The 5,345-nt window shown below is 44.7% G+C and overlaps 1 pseudogene; it reads left to right on the forward strand.

The window, feature by feature from the left end:
• Nucleotides 1-1,113: 1,113 nt before the first annotated feature.
• Nucleotides 1,114-4,903, forward strand: LOC121540041 (annotated as a pseudogene).
• The last annotated feature ends 442 nt before the right edge of the window (nt 4,904-5,345 follow it).

A 5,345-nucleotide genomic window follows, 5' to 3' on the forward strand; every position in this document is an offset into this window, starting at 1 on the left:
TCACCTATTGTAACTAATGGTATGGCATGTTATTTGAAGCATCTGATTTGTGAGCACCACACGTTGTTCAAGTGTCTGTTTCCGGACAGAAACTTTATTCCCATGCACCACCATATGATACACTATCCGTGGTGTATTCATAGAATAGGTCCCCTTCTGCACATGTGGTGCATGAAGTGTGAAGGGAAGCATAACTTCTTCAAGACGTCTGTAAATAATTTCAAAAACATAACAAAAACCTTGGTAAATAACTATGAGACACTTGGCGTTTCATTGTGAGAATTTCTTTTTTCAAAGGTTTGTTTGGTCCAATTAAAACAGAAATGATCAGCAGTTTGGAGGGAGTGAGATGTTAAGTACAACGCTGCATTTGAGGTTATCTTCTGACGTTTCCACAACTAGTTGGGTGAAGAACTAAGCAAGCCCGCTGTATCCTGCTTCAAAGACAGACCAAACCAACTGCACTGCTGACAGGGAGTGCCTTTTGATCCAGGTTGCTGAGCACTTGATTGCCCTGTTCTGAACCGTTGTTTCAGTAAGCGGGTAATGTGATTGTGTGAGTGTTTCAAAAGGGGTGTCAATATTCACAGAATATTTTATGTTGGGCCTTTACTCTATTGTTCTCTATTGTTCCTCAAGCAAGGGGGGAGGCCGATGACATCACGGACATCACTCCTTGAATGCCCTACTCCTTGAAGTTTGCAGTTGTCTAAATAACACTTCTTTTTTTTTACCCTTAAGTGTGTGTACTTTACTGTATCTATACTTGGGATATCACTTTTCAACAGTAAAAGTTCAAAAACCACTGGACTCCCCCTCCGTCTCTCTCCATCTCTCATGTGCCGTCTAGTTTTTCATCTTTTCATCGAGGTAGAGTCCGAAGCGTTAGTCGAGGCTCAGATCTAGTCTTATCAGGTGAGTCACTGTGAGGTTTCTACACCTTTCACATTCCCACAGAAATCTCCCTCAAAGCACAGAGCAGAGGAAAAATGTCACAGAGGCGACTGTGACAGGAAGCTTTTTACTTGGTTTGCATAAGAATATTTCTGTTTATTAGAAATCTGTGTATATGCAGGATGTGTGTATAAGTGTGTGTTGACTGTTGTGTCTCCGATGGGCTGGCTAGCAGATAACCGCACGTTACACGCCTATATCCTTGAGGCTGCTGACCTTGTGGTGGCTGTGGTCTACTCTATATGCGTAAGTCCTACTGTACCCAACGGTGTGTATGTGTGACAGGAGGAGATTGGCTTCATTCATTGAAGGGAGATCTGAGTTTGCCAATCAGAGGCTCAGAGCTCAATTTCCCCTCAGTCCACTCAGGACACACACACACGTTTCTACTCTGTTGGCCATCAGATGTGTGTAAGTGCTTTGATGGCTTGCCTGTAAATGTTCTTTAGTCCAGAGGGTATTTGAGTCAGTTAGTAATGAAGAGAGCCCGTTCAACATTATTTACATTTACATCATTTAGCAGACGCTCTTATCCAGAGCGACTTACAAATTGGTGCATTCAACTTATGATAGCCAGTGGGACAACCACATTTTTTATTTTATTTTTTAATGGGGGGTGGGTGAAGAAGGATTACTTTATACTATTCCAGGTATTCCTTAAAGAGGTAGGGTTTCAAGTGTCTCCGGAAGGTGGTCAGTGACTCCGCTGTCCTGGCGTCGTGGGGGAGCTTGTGCCACCATTGGGGTGCCAGAGCAGCGAATAGCTTTGTCTGGGCTGAGCGGGAACTGTGCTTCTGTAGAGGTAGGGGAGCTAGCAGGCCAGAGGTGGATGAACGTAGTGCCCTCGTTTGGGTGTAGGGTCTGATCAGAGCCTGAAGGTAAGGAGGTGCCGTTCCCCTCACAGCCCGTAGGCAAGCACCATGGTCTTGTAGTAGATGCGAGCCTCAACTGGAAGCCAGTGGAGTGTGCGGAGGAGCGGGGTGACGTGAGAGAACTTGGGAAGGTTGAACACCAGAGGGGCTGCGGTGTTCTGGATAAGTTGTAGGGGTTTAATGGCACAGGCAGGGAGCCCAGCCAACAGCGAGTTGCAGTAATCCAGACGGGAGATGACAAGTGCCTGGATTAGGACCTGTGCCGCTTTCTGTGTAAGGTAGGGTCGTACTCTGCGAATGTTGTAGAGCATGAACCTACAGGATCGGGTCACCGCTTTGATGTTAGCGGAGAACGACAGGGTGTTGTCCAGGGTCACACCAAGGTTCTTTGCACTCTGGGAGGAGGACACAATGGAGTTGTCAACCGTGATGGCGAGATCATGGAGCGGGCAGTCCTTCCCCGGGAAGGATAATTTGTTCTTTGAACATGCCAGCAGCAGTGTTGTGGTATGACACTGATGGGGTTTATTTAGGATTTTGTGCAGTAGTATTTACTCTTACTGGAAACAGTGAAAATAATTGCACACTTTTCTCTTCTGATGAAAACAATGTGTAATATACTGTGAACAAAACACTTAAGTGACATTTGTATTTACAGTTTTGCAAAGGGTGGTCTAAGATATGCAAGTCAGGTACTAAGGAAATTAAATGATCAGAAGTTCTGTAAATGGGGTTAGGGTTATTCCTAACTTCCTCTGCCTCCCTCCCTCCCCCCAGGTGTGTGTTCTCTGGTGGGTAACACCATGCTGCTCTATGTGTCTTATAAGAAGAAGATGCTGCTGAAACCAGCAGAGTTCTTCATTATTAACCTGGTTGTCAGTGACCTGGGCATGACCCTTAGCCTCTAACCCCTGGCTGTGACAACTAATATCTACCACAGGTCATAGGTCACACACACACACTGGCTGTTTTGATATGTAACTAATTATATAAATATATCTCCCTCCCACTCTCTCTCCCCTCCTCCTTTCCTAGGTGGTTGTATGGTAAGACATTGTGTCTGATCTGTGCGTTCTGTGGAGTGTTGTTTGGTATCTGCAGTCTGACCACCCTCAGTACTGTCTGCTACCCACGCTACGGTAAGACCACAGCACTGCTGCTGGCATTATGCACATATTTGATCACCAAGCATCCCTGACCACATATGACTGTCTGTGACTGCACCACACATCATCATGGTGATTCATTTTTCATTCATTCATTGGAAAGCGCTCCAACCAGGACGGTGAGGCGAGGTCCTACACGGTGGCACTGTCCTTCGGCTGCTACATCCTGCCCTGCTGTGCCGACACTTCCTCCTACACACAGATCCTGGTCACGGTCCCAGAGTCACGGAGACCAGTGGAGCAACACGTCTCACAGCAGACACACATGGGTATCATACAGACCATTATCGAGTTATCAAGTTAACACACACACAGAAAATTAGCGATCAGAATTTTAACACCCACAGTGTTAAATGTAACACTTTCTTAGAAATTATATGGGACCATCTCAAATAGTGTTAAACTAACACTTTGCAAAGTGATGATAAACTAACACACCAAGAGTGTTGGGTCCCTAACTCATTCTGACAATAAAATTAACACTTTACACTTTCTCAGTGTTAGGGAATTAACAGCTGTGGTGTTACAGTAACTCATTTTGGGTTGTTGTTTTTTAACACTGTAGGGTGTTATATGCATATTTATTTCCCAGGGTGCCTTTGGAGTGAATTTTAGAGGTACCAGTACCACCCATGACTGTGTTTGCTAGTGACATGATTGTTGCATTCAATGGATTTCAGTCCTGTAGCCTTCACCAAGTGAGTGCCAAGTGGAAGTTAGTGAATATATTATAATAAAAATATATTATTTATGACAAATTATTGTTATTATTTTCCCACTGGTGTTAACCCCACAAGAATTAACACTCAGATATAAAACTCAAAACACTTTTTACGCATATTTTCTGTGCATGCTTACCGCTTACTCCGAGTAGATTCGGTGTGTGTGTGTAGTTGGTGTGTCTACAGATGAGTGTGTGAGTTGAAGCAACAAGTGCCAGATGGATTCAAAGTGTGTTTGTTGGTATTGGTGAATTGATTACGACACTTCAATCATTATGCAATAAACGCTTCCCTTCAGAAAGGACAGAACAGCTTAGCTTCCTTTTACTTTTTAACGGTGCCAGACGGGGCTGGGTATGCAGTAGCTTTGTCGCTCTTTGAAACTCATATTTCACATTTGCAGCAAAGAATAGATTTCCTTCGACTTCCAACTCAGACCAGAAATGAACTTTTCCATGAATTGTCAAACTGTACCAAGACTAATAAATAATTTATGTAAAATGTCTGTCTGTCTGTCTGTCTGTCTGTCTGTGTGTGTGTGTGTGTGTGTGTGTGTATTGGTTTCTTCACGGCATGGAGTCCCTACGCCCTGGTCTCTATGTGGGCAGCGTTTGGTCACATGGACTCCATCCCTCCGATGGTGTTCGCCATCCTGGCCATGTTTGCTAATTCCTCAACCCTCTAGTCTACCTGCTGCTGAAGCCCAACTTCCACCACCTGCTGTGTAAAGACCTTCACTCCGGCCACAGGGCCTGTGTTCATCAGTGTCTCTGCGTCCGCAGCTTCTCCTAACGCTCTGTACTGGCTGTTAGATTCCGCTCGCTACATCCGTGGGGATCAGAATCAAACACCACCCCCATCGTGGTCCCCGCCACTACGCCCTGCGCCAAACTAGGCTCCTCACACTCCCCCTGCGAGCGCTGGCAGGATACATTTGAGCATTTTAAACAGTATCCGAGATGTTGTCATGTCAACGTGAACACTGTGCAACTCACTACAGGATAGTGTCTCTCGCGCTGTACCTCCCACACCGGGCCCTTCCGGACCCCCAATTAAAACGCTGCTTCCCATCGCCAACACCAAGAAGAGTGTACGCGTCATTGTATGCGGGAGGAAAAGTTTGGAGATAGGCAGTATAGAGATCACATTGGAGACTGTGTCCTCCCACACCAACACTGTCGGACCCTAAGAAACACAGGCTTTTGTACACACACCCCCTCCCTCTCTTTTATGAATGTATTTTCTTAACATCAATGTCTTAAGACAGAGATTTGATTTTTGTTTGTAATGTAAATCTTTGCCATTTTCAAAATAAGAGCACATCTATTAATATGAGTGTATTTATATATTAATGTATTATATTTATTCATTAGTTAGTGGTATGTCCTGTTGCAACAGGTTCTTATTTCTTGAACCAGTACAACTTCAACCAATCAGATGAGAGCAGAGGTAGACCTCAGCCAATCGGATCAGAGTTGAGGTGCACCTCAACCAATCAACTGCAGTCCCTTTACTAGTGGTAACTGCACTCAGGATACTCATGTCCCTTACTGGAGGAATCAGAACAGGTTTAAGTCTAAATGTTTGGGTATGAAGAGAATGAAGGTGATCAAGACAGATTTCAATTAATT

Source organism: Coregonus clupeaformis, chromosome 26 (assembly GCF_020615455.1).
Source record: "Coregonus clupeaformis isolate EN_2021a chromosome 26, ASM2061545v1, whole genome shotgun sequence".
In the NCBI taxonomy this organism is placed as follows: domain Eukaryota; kingdom Metazoa; phylum Chordata; class Actinopteri; order Salmoniformes; family Salmonidae; genus Coregonus; species Coregonus clupeaformis.